General features: G+C 44.2%; 1 protein-coding gene and 1 pseudogene across 2 annotated transcripts in view; one reads left to right on the top strand and one right to left on the bottom strand.

Annotated features, from left to right (window-relative positions):
- LOC144329449 (SH3 domain and tetratricopeptide repeat-containing protein 1-like) overlaps positions 1-2,359 on the bottom strand; it is a 52,071-nt gene extending 49,712 nt beyond the window's left edge. For both annotated transcript variants that reach the window (XM_078005062.1, XM_078005064.1), the window contains exon 1: positions 2,137-2,359. The gene's annotated coding sequence lies outside the window, so the exon portion shown is untranslated. The remainder of the gene's footprint in view (positions 1-2,136) is intronic.
- On the top strand, positions 1,626-2,695 carry LOC144341501 (uncharacterized; annotated as a pseudogene).
- Positions 2,696-18,892: the final 16,197 nt, after the last annotated feature.

An 18,892-nucleotide genomic window follows, 5' to 3' on the forward strand; every position in this document is an offset into this window, starting at 1 on the left:
GCCACATATCAAAACCAAATCCTCTGCTCAAAAGAACTAGAATAAGTTATCTTTTACATATTATTCATACTTATATCCTGTCAATATCCAAAAATGTTTTCAGGTAGCCTGCAATAATAGACACCTATCCAATAAAAACATTAAAACGAAAAACAGGGGGAAAAAAAACAGCAGGTGACATGGGAGACAGACGAAGGTAGATAGCAAAGACTGAGACTTATAATCTAAGAAAACTTCATCTCTGACCTTCCAGTTCCAGGGAGATAACGCTAAAGGAAACAAGATGGTTTATAGACTCATAAACTGACAAAAGAGAGGTTGCATCAGTTCTTAACTCTGAAACACTCCTAGCAGCCACAGCAAATCTCTAGGACAACATACCAATGGCATCAAAGCAAGAGTATACTTCGGGATAGAGTGAATTAAGTTCCCTGTTTGGGACCCAGGCCAGGGCTAGAGAAAAGAACTCTGAAATGTAGAGCTCAAAAATACATCCTCTGTCGGCCAGGCGCAGTGGCTCACACCTGTAATCCCCAGCACTCTGGAAGGCCGAGGCGGGCAGATCACGAAGTCAGGAGATGGAGACCATCCTGCCTAGCACAGTGAAATCCTGTTTCTACTAAAAATACAAAAAATTAGCCGGGCATGGTGGCAGGCGCCTATAGTCCCAGCTGCTTGGGAGGCTGAGGTAGGAGAATGGAGTGAAGCCAGGAGGCGGAGCTTGCAGTGGGCCAAGATCCTGCCACTGCACTCCAGCATGGGCAACAGAGCAAAACTCCGTCACCAAAAAAAAAAAAAAAAAAAAAAAAAAAAAAAAAAAAAAAAAAAAAAACAAAAAAACAAAAAACCAAAAAAACATATATATATATATATATATATACCCTCTGTCTTCTCCATACCCATGTGTCCCCTTCTGTGAGAGACTTCCTTACACCATTGCGGGGAAGAGAATTTTTCTCTGCTATATTTGCTTGAAAGAATTAAAGGTGTAGGGCAAAAATTCTTGGAAATTATGTAGTTTACGATCCTCAAAAGTGAGAAAAATGAAGCCCAGAAGAGAAGGCCTTCCAGGAAAATTCCAGAGCCAGAGGTAGACCCAGTACATTGTTTTTGTTTTTGTTTTGAGAGGAAGTCTCACTCTATGGCCCAGGCTGGAGTGCAGTGCAGCCATTTCACTCACTGCCACCTCCGCCTCCTGGGTTCAAGCTATTCTCCTGCCTCAGCCTCCTGAGGAGCTGCGATTACAGGCGCCCACCACCACACCCAACTAATTTTTGTATTTTTAGTAGAGACAGGGTTTCACCATGTTGGCCAGGTTGGTCTCCAACTCCTGACCTCAAGTGATCCGCCTGCCTAGACCTCCCAAAGTCCTCGGATTACAGGCGTGAGCCACCGTACCAGGCAGACCTGTTAAGTTTTAATCAAGTACTCTGAACTATGCAACAAACGCTAGGAAGTAATAGAAAAAAAATTAATCTAAAAACCCTCTGGAGAGTCAAAGAATTGCAGATTTAAAATAGCACGAATACTTGGATTCACGGTATTGAAAAAGGACCTCGCATTTACCCACGCGCGCGGGTCCACGCAGCCACCTATATAGGTGACAAAACACTCAGGAAGCCCTCATGCGGGGCCGGGAAAGAGCCCCCACGCAGAGTCACGGACTCCCTCGTCCGAAGGTCCGCGCAGTCCCCTCGGTGAGTCTAGGGAAGCAGTCTCGCTGCGAGGGAGGGCGAGGAGGGCGGCGGAGTCTCCCTCTCGCGGTGGCCCGGACCCCGCCCCACGAGTGGGCCCTCGCAGGGCCCCCTCTGCTGCACGCGGGGACCAGCCACGCTGCGGGGAACCGGGCAGAAGCCAGCGCCTGGGTCCATGCAGTCCCCTCCGCGGCAGACGCGGGGAGCCGGGGAGCAGTAGGGACCGGCCCTCACCCGCAGGGCGACCAGGACACCCCGCGGGCCCACGAGGTACCGCAGCAGGCGCTAAGCCCCCGGTGCCGCCCAAGGCCGAGACAAAGCCCTGGAGCAAGGACCCCGGATCCCAACCTCAGACCCTGCGGAGCCCAGCTCGGAGCCGCCAGGCGCGGGGCAGAGACCCACGCCCGGTCCGGAGACCCCGTCGCCCGTCGCGCCCTCTCACCTCAGGCTGCCGCCTCGCAGCGCTCGCTCCTCGCCGCGGCGCCTGGGCCGACTGGAGCGCAGCTGAGCAGCCGACAGAGCCGCGGCAGCCTCAACAATGGAGCCCCGGGGCGGGGCCGCCGCCGCCGCTTCAGCCCGTGTTCCCCGCTCAGGATCCGGCTCGGATCAAGGAGCTGCAGCTGGCGCGGGGTTGCGGCCGGGAAACACACCGCGCAGGTGCACACGGCCCAGCCCGCCGCCCGCAGCCCCGCCCCCAGCGGAGCCGGGCGCCCAGGGCCCGCCCGCCGGGCAATGGGGAGCGAGCTGCGCGGAGAGGGCGGGGCCTGGGGGAACAAAGGCAGGTTGGGCGGGGCGGCGCTGGGACTGGGCGTGCGGTGTCCCGCGGGAGGACCGGACCCAAGAGCTGGCCGGATCCTGGCCTCCTAGAAGACCCAGCTCAACGTCCACCTGCAGTCTGCCCTACAGGACGCGCTCATCTCAAGCCCAGAACTCAGGCTTTTAGGGCAGAGAGCGAGAGACAGGCTTGCTTTACAAAAAAGGAAACTGAGGTTCAAGGAATAGGATTGCCTGCTGCCCGAAGTCACGTAGTCCCATTCACTCGTTCACCTTGTCATTCAGCAAACATTTGGAAGCACGTATGGTGGGCGTTAGGAGTGAAGTAGGGCCAGGCGCGGTGGCTCGCTCCTGTAATCCCAGCAGTTTGTGGGACGGAGGCAGGTGGATCACTTGAGGCCAGGAGTTCGAAACCAGCCTGGCCAACAAGATGAAACCCCATCTCTGCTAAAAATAAAAAAACTTAGCCGATCGTGGTGACGCGTCCCTATGGTCCCAGTTACTGGGAAGACTGAGGCAGGAGAATCGTTTGAGCCCGGGAGGAGGAGGTTGCAGTGAGCTGAGATGGTGCCACTGCATGCGCTCCAGCCTGGGCGACAGAATGAGACTCTGTCTCCAAAAAAAAAAAAAAAAAAAAAAAAAAAAATTAATAGAGGGGAAGTAAAAACGAACTTAGGCCTTCCCTGAAGGAGCTCGGCCAAGGAGTACCTGAAATGTCTCTGCATCTCTTTAAGGTCTGATAAAGGAACCAGGAGCAAGCGCTAATCACTTCCCTTTCCTACCTCAGAACTTTCATGTGTTTGCTGTTCCCCGCCTGAAATGCCAAGTACCAATGGTATTTATTTATTTATTTATTTATAGAAATGAGGTCTCCCTATGTTGCCCAGGCTGGTCTCAAACTCCTGGCCTCAAGCTATCCTCTCGTCTCAGCCTCCCAAAGTATTGGGATTGCAGGCATGAACCACTGTCCCAGCCCTGATCGTCTTTAAAACGTCTTTCCTCATCTTATTTGAGTTTCCTGCTCCATGTGACCCCACACCCTTGGTTTCCCTGTACTTCCATAGCTGCTCCTCGGTGGGTCCTGGGGACCCACCCCCTTCTCTGCCCAACTTGTATATGTCTGGACTCAGGCCAAATGCCCTTCCATTTGCAGTGGGCACTGCCACAAGAAATCTCATGCCTTTCCAGGCTTCACAAACCATCCACATGCTCTGCTGCCTGCCAGAGACATCCATCCCAGTCAGATGCCCAGCCCTGACCTTTCCCAAAGGCCCAGCTGGACACAGGGAAACATCTCAAATTTTCCGCGGGCCAAACAGAGTGCTTTATTAGTGCCCTAACCTGCTCATCCACATTCTTGTGATTCTCAGTGAACAGCCCCTCCATCCACCCAGCTGCTCAGGTGAAAATCTCAAATCCTCCTCCAGTCCTTCCTCCTGGAACCTCTCATGCAGCCCTCTGCCTTCCTAGGACACTGAGCACGCCTCACTCCCAGTGCCAGCTGGGGTGCTGTCTGAGTGGCTGCCACCCACTTGGCATGAAGTGTGACCTCTCGCCCGGTGTGGTGGCTTATGCCTGTAGTCACAGCACTTTGGGAGGCTGATGTGGGCAGATCGCTTGAGGCCAGGAGACTGGGACCAGCCGGGCCAATATGGTGAAACTAAAATACAACAATTAGCCAGGCATGGTAATGTATGCCTATCATCCCAGCTACCCTACCCAGGAGGCTGAGGCAGGAAAATTGCTTGAACCTGGGAGGCAGAGGTTGCAGTGAGCCAAGGTCACACCACAGCACTCCAGCCTGGGCAACAGAGCGGGACTCTGTCACAAATTTTAAAAAAGAAGAAGGAGGAGAAGAAGAAGAAGGAGAAGAAGTGTGACCTCTCTAAGGCAAGGCAGTGTCCCACTCTGATTCACTTCCATGTGTAAAACAGGACCTGCGCCCTGAAGGCACTCACTCAGGAAGGCTGCTGGGATGGGTGGATGCACAGTTAAGGTCTTCATGGTGGCTGGGGCTGACCCCATCCCCATCGCTCTTCGCACACACACCTGCACACTCATCACTCCCACGCTCACACCCACCACTGAAAGCCTGGCCCCTAATCTGATTTGCCTAACAAGGTCCCTGGATGAACAACACATGCTTCCCTACCTCTCCCCTGCTAGGGCCCCACCGTGTTCTGGGATGTACTCAGGGATCAGGAGAACAAAACCTCAGGGAGTGAAAGGACATTCCAGGGTGCAGGCCTCTGCATCCCCCTCCATGCCCTCACCCCTGCCTGACACACCCTCACCCCTGTACCTGGCCAGCTCCTACCAACCCTTAAAGTCTCACCAAGTTCAGTGGTGGCAGCCACACCCTAAAGTGACTGACCCCCCCAATGACCTATGCCGTTGCATAGTCTTCCTGACCTTGGGTACGAGCAAAACCGGTGACTGGCTTCTAACCCATAGAGCCTGGCAAAAGCAATGGGATGTCATTGTCACAGTGCATCACCTTCGCACACTAGAGAGAAAGGTTCCGCCTGCAGGCGCTACAGGAGGGAGATGCTGTGCTGAGAAAGGACCTTCGGAGGGGCCCTGTAGGCAAGGAAGCAAAAAACTGGGTCCTTGCCAAGCGGGTCCGAGGAAATGAATTATGCCAGTAACCTCGGCGGACCTGGAAATGGATTCTGCCCTGGTGGAGCCTCAGATGAGGATGCAGCCCAGCTGCTTAGCGTGAGATCCCAAGCACAGGACCCGCTAAAATGAGCTCAACTCCTAGCTTGCCAAAATTGGCTTAAAGGTGTGTGTTGTTTTAAGCTTCTAAGTGTTTAGTTATTGCCTATGAAAGTGGTAAAATATGAGACAATAACTTAGGTCCCCTCCCCATCACACACATTCTTCTTTCTGGCATTCATCACAATTATACTTATTGATTTAAAATCTCCCTTTTGACTGGGTGCAGTGGCTCAGGATTTCCAGACCAGCCTGGCCAACATGGTGAATCCCCATCTCTACTAAAAATACAAAAATTAGCTAGATGTGGTGGTGCAATCCTGTAATCCCAGCTACTCAGAAGGCTGAGGCAGGAGAATTGCTTGAATCCAGGAGGCAGAGGTTGCAGTGAGCCGAGATTACACCATTGCACTACAGCCTGAGTGACAAGAACAAAACTGTCTCAAAAAAAAAAAAGAATTGTCTCTTGCCACTAGCATGAAGGTCCCATGAGAAGAAAAATGGAAACTCTTGCTGATAACAGTGCCCCAAATGCCCAGCACGGTGTAGCTCTAGGGCAGTTAGTCGATGGTGGACGCTGCTGGTTGGAGGGCCCTGCTGGCCCTCCCAACTGCCTTCTCTCTGGTCACATTCCATTAGAGAGAACAGAATAGTTTCTTGCCTTTCCAGAGTCCCTCTTAGTGGGGATTGGCCAAGTGACATTGTCCTGCCCCGGGAGACATAAGTGGAAGTTGGCCGAAAGGTTTCTAGCCTTGGTGTGCTGGGACAATTTGAACCAGGACATGACAGCTGACCGTCCATTGTTCGGGAATTCTGCAAGTTGGTTGTTCAACACATTCGGTACTTCAAAATATTAAATAATATAAACTTGCAAATTAAAAAATGCATTAGACCAGATGCAGTGGCCCACGTCTAACACATGGGAAGCCTGAAGCAGGGAGATCACTTGAGCCCAGGAGTTCAAGACCAGCTTAGGCAAAAAAGGAAGACCCTGTCTCTACAAAAAATTTTAAAATTAGCTAGGCATGGTGGTGTGTGCATGCAATCCTAGCCACTCAGGAGGCTGAGGTGGGAGGATCGCTTGAGCCATCTGTTCAAGGCTCCAATGAGCTATGATAGTGTCACTGCACTCCAGCCTGGGTGACAGAGCCAGACCCTGTCTCAGAAATAAATATATTTCATATATTAATAAATTTATAATAAATGTATATATATACACATTTATGTATTATAATTATATATTTTGACATAAATATCTATTTCTTGTTTTATTTATTTATTTATTTTGAGATGGAGTTTAACCCTTGTCACCCAGGCTGGAGTGCAATGACACAATCTGGGCTCACCGCAACCTCCACCTCTTGGGTTCAAGTGATTTTCCTGCTTCAATCTCCTGAGTAGCTGGGATTACAGGCACGCACCACCACGCCTGGCTAATTTTTGTATCTATAGTAGAGATGGGATTTCTCCAAGTTGGTCAGTCTAGTCTCGAACTCCTGACCTCAGGTGATCTGCCACCTCAGCCTCCCAAATTGCTGGGATTACAGGTGTAAGCCACTGTGCACAGCCTATATGATATATTTATATATTATAATTATGTATATTAATTTTATATAATATATACAAATATAAATATGAAAACTTTCCTTGCCTTCTCTTGTTTCTATCTACAGTCAGTCCCATGACTTCAAATACTATCTACATGTAATAATTTTAAATGTATATTTTATATATATTTATAATTTTGTTGTTGTTGTTGTTGTTGTTGAGACGGAGTCTCGCCCTGTCGCCAGGCTGGAGTGCAATGGCACAGTCTCAGTTCACTACAACCTCTGACTCCCAAGTTCAAGCGATTCTCCTGCTTCAGCCTCCCAAGTAGCTGGGCTTATAAGCGCCCACCACCACGTCCAGCTAATTTTTGTATTTTTAGTAGAGACACGGTTTTGCCATGTTGGTTAGGTTGGTTTCGAACTCCTGATCTTAACTGATCGCCCACCTCAGCCACCTAAAGCTCTGGGAATACAGGCGTGAGCCACCGTGGCCAAACTATTTTTCTGTTTCCAAACATTTTACATGAGAGGAAAGCAGAGAATAAATCATCTAACACTCTACTGTAAAAAAAATCTTTGTGCCTCTCTTCTTTTCATCTTTCCTAAGTGTACATATTACCAAAATGTCTTTAGGTTGAGGTCCCCCCGTGAAAACTCTACAGGGTGTTGTGTCCTCAGCCACCCTCCTGTCTTTTCCTAGTCCTGGCATTTTAGAACTGTCTGGGGATGACCCAGGATACGCATTGTGGCCATGTCTATTGGAGGGTCTAGTGAGTATCAGCCCCGGGATCATCTCATCCCCAAGGACAGCCTGAGGTAGGGGGTAGTGTCTCTCAGGAGAGCAGCTGGATGCTCTTGGCCTTAGAGGAATCTCCTGGTATAGTTTCATCTAAAATGGTGACCCCTTAGGGTTATTAAAATTTTAGGACATTAAAATGAATGGACAATACAACGTAATGTCATTAAAGCTAGGTCATTAAAGCTGTTCCTCCAGCCGGAGCTTTTATTCCTCGGAGACACATTGACGGTCTGCCAATGGAATACTGATATTGAGAGGAAAAGGCAGAAATGATTTCAGCTCTCTAGATTGTCTCAGACTTGTGAAGAGAGAAAAACTGTCCCAAAGAACAAGGAAAACCCACCCCAGAGAGGATGTGCAAGAACCTGAATATGAAGATGCTTTTAAGGCACACAGGAGGACAAAGAGCAGTGCCAGTGCCTCCTAGGTGGTGACTGAGTGCTTTACTGAACAGGATGGGTGTCCCGAGGGATAGAATGGAATGCCGTGACACTTAGAAAGGTCTGTGTTGGGGTCAGCACTGCCTCTCCCTGAGTTTGTTATCTTGAAAAGGCTTGTCCGCTTATTTGAGTTTCAGTTTTTCATTGACTGTAAGATACATTTTGTCAGTACAGCTTGAAAGATAAAAATACTATTTCCAAAGAGGCAAGCTAAAATGATGCATTTTATTTGCTAAAAATTCATATTTATTTCTTCCTCAGAGTGAGTGTAGTAGGTTTTAAAGGTCTGTTCTTTTTAAGGGTAATTTCAAACGGAATTGTAGGACTTAGCTTTGTCAATGCTACTGGTGAAATAAAAGTGTGATAGATAAATTGATGATTTACAAAGATTCACCAAAATGTCAGTTCCCCTCTTGTAGCATGGTGAAGAATTTATGAAAGTGGACACATCTGCATCCTTTATCTGGATATCTGGGGTTTTCGTTTGTTTGTTTGTTTTTTCGGAGACACTGTCTTGCTCTGTAGCCCGGCTGGAGTGCAGTGGCGCCATCTCTGCTTACTGCAACCTCTGCCTCCCGGGTTCAAGTGATTCTCCTGTGTCAGCCTCAGAGTTACTGGGATTATAGGCCCACCACCACACCCAGCTAATTTTTGTATTTTTAGTAAACACGGGGTTTTAGGCCTGGCACGGTGGCTCATTCCTGTAATCCCAGCACTTTGGGAGGCCAAGGTGGGTGGATCACAAGGTCAGGAGTTCCAGAGCTGCCTGGCCAACACGGTGAAAAACTGTCTCTACCACAAATACAAAAAAATTAGCTGAGCCTGGTGGCAGGCACCTGTAATCCCAGCTACTCGGGAGGCTGAGGCAAGAGAATTGCTTGAACCAGGGAGGTGAAGTTTGCAGTGAGCCAAGATCTTGCCACTGCACCCCAGCCCAAACGACAATGGAAGACTTCATCTCAAAAAACAAACACCAGCAAAAAGGCGGGGTTTTGCCATGTTGGCCAGGCTGGTCTCAACCTCCGGACCTCAGGTGATCACCCGTCTCAGCCTCCCAAGGTGCTGGGATTACAGGCGTGAGCCACCACGCCTGGCCCACTCTATTTTCTTTTTAGTCCCTAAATTTTAACATGTTTGAGTTTGTCTGTTCCTTTATCACTGTTTTCTTACACAAAAGAAATTCTGCCTAATCCTTCGTAAAAAAAAAAATCTTCCTGTGACTTCTGAAAGTGTTCTGGTTTTGTCTTTCATATTTGAATATATAATAAGTTGATTATGGTTCATGGAATAGAGAAGAATGCAATGCATTTTCCCAAGTAGATGCCAGCCTGGTTTGCCTCATATTTTAAAGTGCATGTGATTTCTTTTTCTATTCTACAGTGCCTAGTCTATCATTCATCAACTTTCCATATTAATGCTGGGTCATTAAGACTTTTCTTCCCCTTGGTCTGCTTGCTCATCTCTCTGCTAATACTGTGCTGTCCTGAGTATTTTCATTTGAAAATCTTAGAAGTATGTCAGACAAGCTATCACTCTTTTTTTAAGTGACAAAAAAGCATTAGATATTTGTCATTTTTACTACGTATGAAAAAGTAGTTTTTCTTGCCTAAAACAACCTGATTTGGGAATTTATGTGATTTCATAGGAATAGCATCTGGAAGTGGTGACATTAATGTCATTTTAAAAACCATGTGTCATATTTCCTCTTATTCCTTTCTGCCTTGACATTGTGCAATAGAAATTTTAAAAATTGTTGTATTAATGTTGTTAAATACCAATTATTGGTTTTATTTATTACTCAATTAAATTTAATAAGCATACTCTGTCTTGGTGTAATCACATGGAATGGGCTCAACTCCCCAGTTAACAAGTGACAGCACATGTAAAATATTGTCTACCAGGGAAACTCATTGAACACTTAGTGTTCAGACTGTGTTTTGGTGTCTGGTTCCCTAAGCACCACTGCAGTGACACAAAATAATAGACCTTCAGCAGAAAAAGTTTTGGCAAATATATTGCATAAGCCATTTAGATGCAGTGGGTCATTCTTATTACTTGGGTTGGTGGAATCCCTTTCAAAATGTAAGTTACTAATACAAAGATGGAACTTTGCCAGCAGGTGTTTTTAAGAATCAGTAGTCTCAGGACTGATAATATTAACTCCCTTATGCACATCAGGTAGGACTTTATTATGACAGATACTAGAAATGTACAAAGTGAAGTTAAAAGGTAACTCCTAGCAGCACATCTTACTCCCTGGATTCTCTAATGAGATGGGTGTTTCTACTTTGCTGTTACCTTTTTGAATAGTTCAATTCCAGCATTAATACTGCTGTGTGGGAGGGAGTATGTGTGAACAGAGTAAGAGTTGTGACAATCACGTCATAGAAGAAATGCTTGAAAATTTTAGAATCATGTAAAGAGCTTATGGATTGAGTATAAATTCCCAGTGCTGTCAGTCTCACCCGTCCTTCTATCCACATGTGTGGAATGTTCTAGGACTCCATGGCTTTTGAGGATGTGGCTGTAAACTTTACCCAGGAGGAATGGGCTTTCTTAAATTCTTCTCAGAAGAATCTCTAGAGAGAAGTGATGCAGGAAACCTGCAGGAACCTGGCTTCTGTAGGTAAGAATGACAACACATTTCACTTAATTACAGAAGTATTTCCCTATCATCAGTGCTATTTGTGATTTGGAATGTGGCAAGGGAATGATTTGGTGAAGAAATCAGGCATGGGCACTGTGTACAATGAACATAAATCTAGTAACGTTTCTATAGTTTTTAATAATTCGTGATAATTTTGTGGGTCTGCATTTTAGGAAACTAATGGAAAGACCAGAATATTGAAGATCACTTTGAAAAACCTGGGAAAGATATAAGATAACTTGCACTGAGAAGAGGAAATAAAGTCCTTTGAAGGAATCTTAGCAAGTCATATGAACTTAAAAACAAGTAATCAAAACAAATAAGAGTCACTTGAAATTTATTTTGTTTTAGAAAAATTTCACCCAAATGTAACGTACTTCAGTGTAGCAGTCAGTGTTTGGAAAACAGTTTACTTGAAAATAGCACTACAAAATTGTGTATATGAATGTTACTAATTTCGTCATAGTCACGTAGGTGGTAGCTGTGTTTTCAGTGGTAACCCATTTACTTTCAAATAATTCAATCATGGCCAAAAAAAATAATAATAATGCATTTTCCTTGGTATTGGTAGCAGTGTAAGTCCAAGACCTATTAATAAGTAGAAAGTTATTAAACCAACCAATAATAATGTGCTTGTCATTTTTTTTTTTACAGAAATCATGTGTTACAGAGACTGTGTGAAAGCAAAAAAGGTAGACAGTATGGACAAGTTGTCAGCCAAATTCCAAATCTTGATCTGAATGAGAACGTTTCTACTGGATTAAAACAACGTGAATGCAGTGTTTGTGGAAAAGTCTTTATATATCATTCCCTCCTTAATAGGCACATCCTAGCTCACTCAGGATACAAACCATATGGAGAGAAGCAATATAAATGTGAACAATGTGGGAAATTCTTCGTTTCTGTTCCAGGTGTTAGAAGACACATGATAATGCACAGTGGAAATCCAGTTATAAATGTACGATATGTGAGAAAGCGTTTTATTTTCTCAATTCATTTGAAAGACATCAGAGAACTCACACAGGAGACAAACCCTGTAAATGTAAAGAATGTGGTGAAGCGTTCACTGTTTCCAGTTGTTGTGTAATACATGAACGAACTCACACTGGAGAGAAATCCTAGGAATGTAAGGAATGTGGGAAAACATTCAGATTTTCTTGTTATTTTAAGACGCGTGAAAGGACTCACACTGGAGAAAGACCCTATAAAGGTACCAAATGTGATAAAGCCTTTGGCTGTTCCACTTCCCTTCGTTGTCATGGAAGCATTCATACTGGAGAGAAACCCTATGAATGTAAACATTGTGGCAAAGTCTTTAGTCCTTTGAGTTCCCTTTGTAACCATACTGGAGAGAAACCCTATGAATGTAAACAATGTGACCAAGCCTTCAGTCGTCTCAGTTCCCTTCACCTCCACGAAAGAATTCATACTGGAGAAAAACCCTATGAATGTAAGAGATGCGGTAAAGGCTACACTCGTTCCAGTCACCTTACTCACCATGAAAGAAGTCATGATATAGAGGCTGGGTGTAGTGACTCAGCCTATAATCCCAGCACTTTGGGAGGCAAAAGTGTGTGTATTGCTTGAGCCCAGGAGTTCATAACTAGCCCGGATTAAAACAATGTGAAACAACCTGGGCAACATGGTGAAACCCTGTCTCTAGAAAAATAAAATAATGCCGGGCACGTTGGCTTACGCCAGCTACTCGGGAGGCTGAGGCAGGAGAAGGGTGTGAACCTGGGAGGCGGAGCTTGCAGTGAGCTGAGATAGCCCCACTGCATGCCAGCCTGGGCGACAGAGCGAGACTCCATCTCAAAAAAAAAAAAAAAAAAGAAAGAAAATAATTAACTGGGCATGGTGGCACATTTCAGTTGTCTTAGTTCTTTTTCAAGGACATAAAAAGCCACGGGGGATTGGGGGAAAGCCCTGTGCATGCGGATCACAAAGTCAGGAGATCGAGACCATCCTGGCCAACATGGTGAAACTTCGTCTCTACTAAAAATACAAAAATTAGCTGGGTGTGGTAGCATATGGTTGTAATCCTAGCTACTCAGGAGACTGAGGCAGGAGAATCGCTTGAACCCAGGACGTGGAAGTTGCAGTGAGCCGAGATTGTGCCACTACACTCCAGCCTGGTGACAGAGTGAGACTCCCTCTCAAAATTAAAGAAAATAAACAAACAAATAAATAAAGCCCCTTGAATGTAAGAAATGTGGTAAAACATTTACTCTTTCCCATTCCCTCATAAACATGAAAAGGCTCACACTGCATAGAAACCATAAGAATGTTAGGAAATGTGGTCAAGCCTTCAGATTTTCCTGTTTTTGAAGATTTGGGAGGACTCAGAGTGGAGAAAAGCCTTTTGAATCTAAATTTGTAGTAAGGCCTTCAGTTGTGTTAGTTCCATTTGAAGACATCAGCTCATTCCTGAGAAAAACCCTATGAATGTCCAGAATGTGGGAATGTTTCATTGCTCTCATACCCACTCAAGGACATATGAAAATGCACACTGTAGCTCCCTGGACCTTGTAAATACAAGAACGTACACAGGATTAAAACTCTAATAGTTTAGAAACTGCAAAAATATTTTCAGTTTTAACATTTATTTGAAAAGTCATGTTAAAATTCCCACAGGAAAGAAGTTCTGTAAGTGAAGCTTTTCTAATTTGAAAAGCCTGATGCCAATTAATTATGGTGCAGTGCTTGAAAAAAATGTATGAAATGTTACACAAGTTACAAGTATATTGTTTTTATCAGTGGCTCATTCTTAAAGAGTCTTGAGTATGCATTTCACCTTGTTTTGCAGGGAAACCTTGAGGTGAGAGTTCTGTAAATGCTCTTTAAGCAGTAGTACTTGAGTTTCATAGATAATGATACTAAGTTTGTTGGTAGAATTTTTGTCTATTCATTTGATAATGTGCTGGATTCATGGTTGAATTTTAATGTTTTTCTAAAATGTAGGTAAGTTTAATTTTTTTTATTTCATTATTATTATTTTTTTTTTTGAGATGGAATCTCACTCTGTTGCCCAGGCTGGAGTGCAGTGGTGCAATCTCGGCTCACTGCAACCTCCGCCTCCTGGGTTTAAGTGATTCTCCTGCCTGAGCCTCCCGTGTAGCTGGGACTACAGGTGCCCACCACTACGTCCAGCTAATTCTTTGTATTTTTAGTAGAGACAGGTTTCGCCATGTTGGCTAGGCTGGTCTTGAACTCCTGGCCTCATGATTTGCCCACCTCAGCCTCCCAACGTGCTGGGATTACAGACATGAGCCACTGCACGCGGTCAGTAAGTTTCATTTGTATGTATTGTCCTGTGATTAACTGACCAGTGAATAATGATTGTGAATTGTTGGGATTGTCTTACCAGCCTCATTTGGCAAATTTTGATTATCCCTTGTTCATTATACACATTCCACCTTTCTTTATTAAAGGAAAAACTACTCTTGATATAAAGATGTTTATTTTTTGCTAATAATGAGTTGGTATTAATTCCTAAGTACATAAATTTTACCATAGAGTATCATCTCGTGAGTTCTTTGCATTTGTTGCCTTTATTCTTTATTATTTCTGTCTATTATTTGGATCATTCACTTTGAATGAAAGAGAGAGGACTGTGATAGGACAATATGTTGTAACTAATCTGAGGGAGGAAGCATTCAATCTCTCAGTCACGTATGATAGCGTTGGGCTTTTCATCGATGCCTTTCTTATTGTAGTAGATAGTATTGCACCATTATGATATGACAGCTTATATATTGTATTTTAGAGTATTACAGTCTTACCACTCAGTGTCACATGATTCAGTTCCCTACCAGCCAATAGACAAACCAATCACATACTCCTGTAGGAAGAAAGGAACATCCTGGGCCGGGTGCAGTGGATCACGCCTGTAATCCCAGCACTTAGGGTGGCCGAGGCCGGTGAATCATGAGGTCGGGAGATCGAGACCATCCTGGCTAACACCGTGAAACCCCATCTCTACTAAAAATACAAAAAATTAGCCACGCGTGGTGGTGGGTGCCAGTAGTCCCAGCTTCTAGAGAGGCTGAGGCAGGAGAATGGTGTGAACCCGGGAGATGGAGCCTGCAGTGAGCCAAAATCACACCACTGCACTCCAGGAAGGGTGACAGAGCGAGATTCTGTCTCAAAAAAAAAAAAAAAAAAAAAAAAAAAAGGAACATCCTCACCTTTTTAATGCTATACCACTCTCTGCTCCTAAATTAATCCCTGTTTGGGCCTGTGGGAGCTTACACCATCCTCCTATATGTAATTAATAACTGATGTCTGGCTTATCTGTTTAGTAATAGATGTTATGTGTTTCACGGTGCCAGTAAACGTAGGGTGCTCATTCCTTCCTTACCAGTGGGCTGCATGAGACGCTATTGAAACAATTGGCAACACAAGTGGAATGGACCAACCCTCATGAAGGACACCTGCTCAACTTGACCTACCTGCTGTCGGCTGACGGTTCCGTAACACATTAGCAGCCGCCTGAGTCAGAACCGTGAGCTGACGATGGGCCTTCCCTTTGGTCTACACAACGTTTTGTGGTCTTCAGGTGTTGTCATCTTCTCCCACACTAAACTGCTCTCATCTCCTACACATGAATATTTACTTGCACCCCCGCATGACATTTGGCCTGTGCTTAGCAGGCAGTTTTGAGGCCCTGGCTTATTAATGCACAAAAGGGCAGCACATAAGCCGACACTTAAGTCCTAATTAGCAAGGATCAGGCTGTATCTCTGTAGTCCCTGCATCTACTCTGGTCACCATCTCTGTATGCTCAGGGCAGCCATGTGAACATTATTAATTATTGTACACTCCAAGACAATAGTTATTATGTAGGCAGAAGTAGTGGCCTTGTCTGTTTCTTGTGCTGCTGCTCCCCTTGCCACTGTCCCCTACACCCTCCTGATGAGGTGTACATCTATGGTGCCTCATGGTTCAGTCACGGATGAGTAAAGAAAATGGGAAGAAAGAGTTGTTCTAATAATCACCATTCTGACGGATGTGAGAAGTATCTCATTGTAGTTTTTATTTGCATTTCTCTAGTGGTTAGACTCAGATAAATCCAAGATTCCATGGATTCTTTTCGATTTGACAACGGCTTCTCCGAAAAATAAGTATGTTCAAGACATTAGGAGTTATGTGTGAAGTCACAGCACAGTAGTTGTCACTGTTATCTCCGGAGGTTTATCTGTTATCTCTCTAAAACTCCATTTTTTTTCTGAGGTTTCCCAGAAAAGGCCTGGAAGAGAGCCTTCCTCTGCGGGTCTTGTTGCCTACAGAAGAGAAAAAGTTCAGGCCATGCACCCAGTTTTCCCCAGGAGACAGGAAGAATCCAGTCTCTGGCCCAGTCCTGTTCTCTGTTTTGTGGTAAATAAACGGAACTCTTGTGCCCTTTCCACCTCTGCACCTTCCCTCATGTGCCAATCTTCCCATCCTCCCAGTGGCCTTCTAGGCTTCCCAAGTAAGGACCAGCATTTGGATTCCGTCGCTATTCCCCCTGTCATGGGGAACCTGCACGAAGCTTCACCACCTGACATCGTCCTCCCCCAGCTTAATATCAGGAACAAGTCTGTTGTTTATTATTATTATTAAATATAATATAAATTAATAGTAATCATCGATAATAATAGTCACAATAAAGATAATAAAAATTAATACTGGTTAAAAATGTTAACGATTAGTATTAATAATAGCAATATCACTATTAGTAATTAAATAATCATATCAGCAATTAATGTTACTTAAGTCAATACTAAGTGATGTTGGTAATAAAATAATGATTAATATTATGACTAGCATTGCTAAATGACATGAATATTAATAATTAATTTTAAGCATGCATAAAAATATATTTAAAATAATTATCCATAATTAATAATGGTATCCTATTAAATATTAGTGTCATCGATAATTGTTAAAATCAGTCATTGATGTGTAATAATTAATCATATTATTATTCCTAATTCTGCAGTGTGTGTACAGCTACCTGTGATGTCGTTCCTAATATCCAGGGAGGGAGAGGATGGTTTTAGTTTTCATATCACAAAAAGTGTACACTCATCCTGTGACACAGATCCTAATATCCAGTGTAGTAGAGTATGACATGTCTCCCAATATAGCAATTAATAGGTAGCTACCCAGTGATATAGTTTCTAAAATTCACGGAAGGTGCATATGATATTAATCCCAATATCACAGGGAGGGTAGAGCTCTTCTGTGTTATGATTCCTAATATCCAGAGGGGGAGAGGATGATAATAATTCCAGTGTCACAGGCTGTGTTCACCGGCCCTGTGACATTGTTATTAATGTCTTGGAAGGGAGAGGATATTACTCCCAACATGGCAGGGGGTGTACATCCACCCTGGGATATTCTTCTTTATATTCCAAGGCCGAGAGGTTGATATTACTCCTAGTATCACAGACACTGTACACCCCCATGTTTTTAATCCCTGTGATATTGGGAGTAGTATCATCTTCTCCCGGGTGGAAATTAGGAACAGTATCTCCGGGGGCGTGTACACCCCCTGTGATATTGAATGTAATATCATCCTCTTCCCTCCTGGATCATGGGAACAACATCACTGGGGGGTGTACACTTTCTGTGATATTGGAAGTAACATCATCTTCTGTGCCTTGGATTATTAAGGACAATATCATGGAGGGACATGTGTACATCTTCTACAATATTGGGAATAATATTATCCTCTCTCCCCCTGCATATTAGGAAAGATATCACAGAGTGGGTGTTCACCTCCTGCGATATGGTGATGAATGCCATCTTCTCCCCTTCCAGATATCAGGAAGAGTATCACATGGGGGTGTACAGTGTCTGCGATACTGGGAGTAATATCAATCTCTCGGCCTTGGAATATTAAGAAGAATATCACAGGGTGGATGTACACCCCCTGCCATATTGGAAGTAATATCAGCCTCTCCTCTCCATGGATATTAGAAACAATATCCCAGGCTGTGTGTACGCCTCCTGCCCTATGGGGAGTCATATCATCCTCTCCCTTCCAGGATATTAATAACAATATCACAGGGCGGGTGAACACAGCCTGTGATACTGGAATTATTATCATCCTCTCCCCCTCTGGATACTAGGAAACATATCACAGAAGAGCTGTACCCTCCCTGCGATATTGGGAGTAATATCATATGCTTCTTCTGTGAATATTAAGAGCAATATCACCGGGTGGCTTTCCATTCATTGCTATGTTGTGAGTCATGTCATACTCTACCACCTAGATATTAGCATCAGTGGCACAGGGTGAGTGCACACCTACTGCGATATTAAAACTAAAATCATGCTCTCCGTCCCTGGATATTAGGAACAACATCCCAGGTAGGTGTACAGCCCCTGCGGTATTAGGAGTAATAATATGATTAATTACTAAACATCTATGTCGATTTCAATAATTATCAATGGTACTATTAATTAATAGGATACCATTATTAATTATGGATACTCATTTTAAATATATGATTATGCACACTTGAAAATAATTAGTAATATTAATGTCATTTAACAATATTATTAGTTCTTAATATTAATTATTTTATTACCAACATTGCTTAGTATTGATTTAAGTAACATTAATTGCTAATATCATTATTTTATTGTTAATAATGATATTATGATTAATTGTTATACTAATCGTTAACATTTTTTACCAGTATTAATTTATACTATCTTTATTGAATTTATACTACCTTTAACAATGGTGATGCTGATTTGAAGAACTCTGAAGGAAGAAATTTACACAAATGGGTTGGGTACACAGGAGTCCCTCCTAACTTAAAGCAACCCTTACTCCCCTCTGCCTAAAAAGAGTGGAGAGGTCAGGCACGGTGGCTCAGGCCTATAATCCGAGCACTCTGGGAGGCTGAGGTGGCCAGATCACAATGTCAGGGGTTCAAGACCAGCCTGACCAACATGGGGAAGCCACATCTCTACTAAAACTACAAAAATTAGCCGGGCATGGTAGTGGGCACCTGTAATCCCAGCCACTTGGGAGGCTGATGCAGGAGAATTGCTTGAACCTGGGAGGCAAAGGTTGAAGTGAGTCAAGACCATGCCACTGCACTCCAGCCTGGGTGACAGGGCAAGACTCCGTCTCAGGGGGAAAAAAAAAAAAGTGGATAAGAACTGAAACAGGTTTAAAATTTCACCTAATTGGAAATGCAAAGTTTACAAAAATAATATTTAAAATAAAATGCTAAATGAGGGCTCATTGAATTTTATGCCTTCACAAAGTA

The sequence above is a fragment of the Macaca mulatta genome, chromosome 6, assembly GCF_049350105.2.
Source record: "Macaca mulatta isolate MMU2019108-1 chromosome 6, T2T-MMU8v2.0, whole genome shotgun sequence".
Taxonomy (NCBI): Eukaryota; Metazoa; Chordata; class Mammalia; order Primates; family Cercopithecidae; genus Macaca; species Macaca mulatta.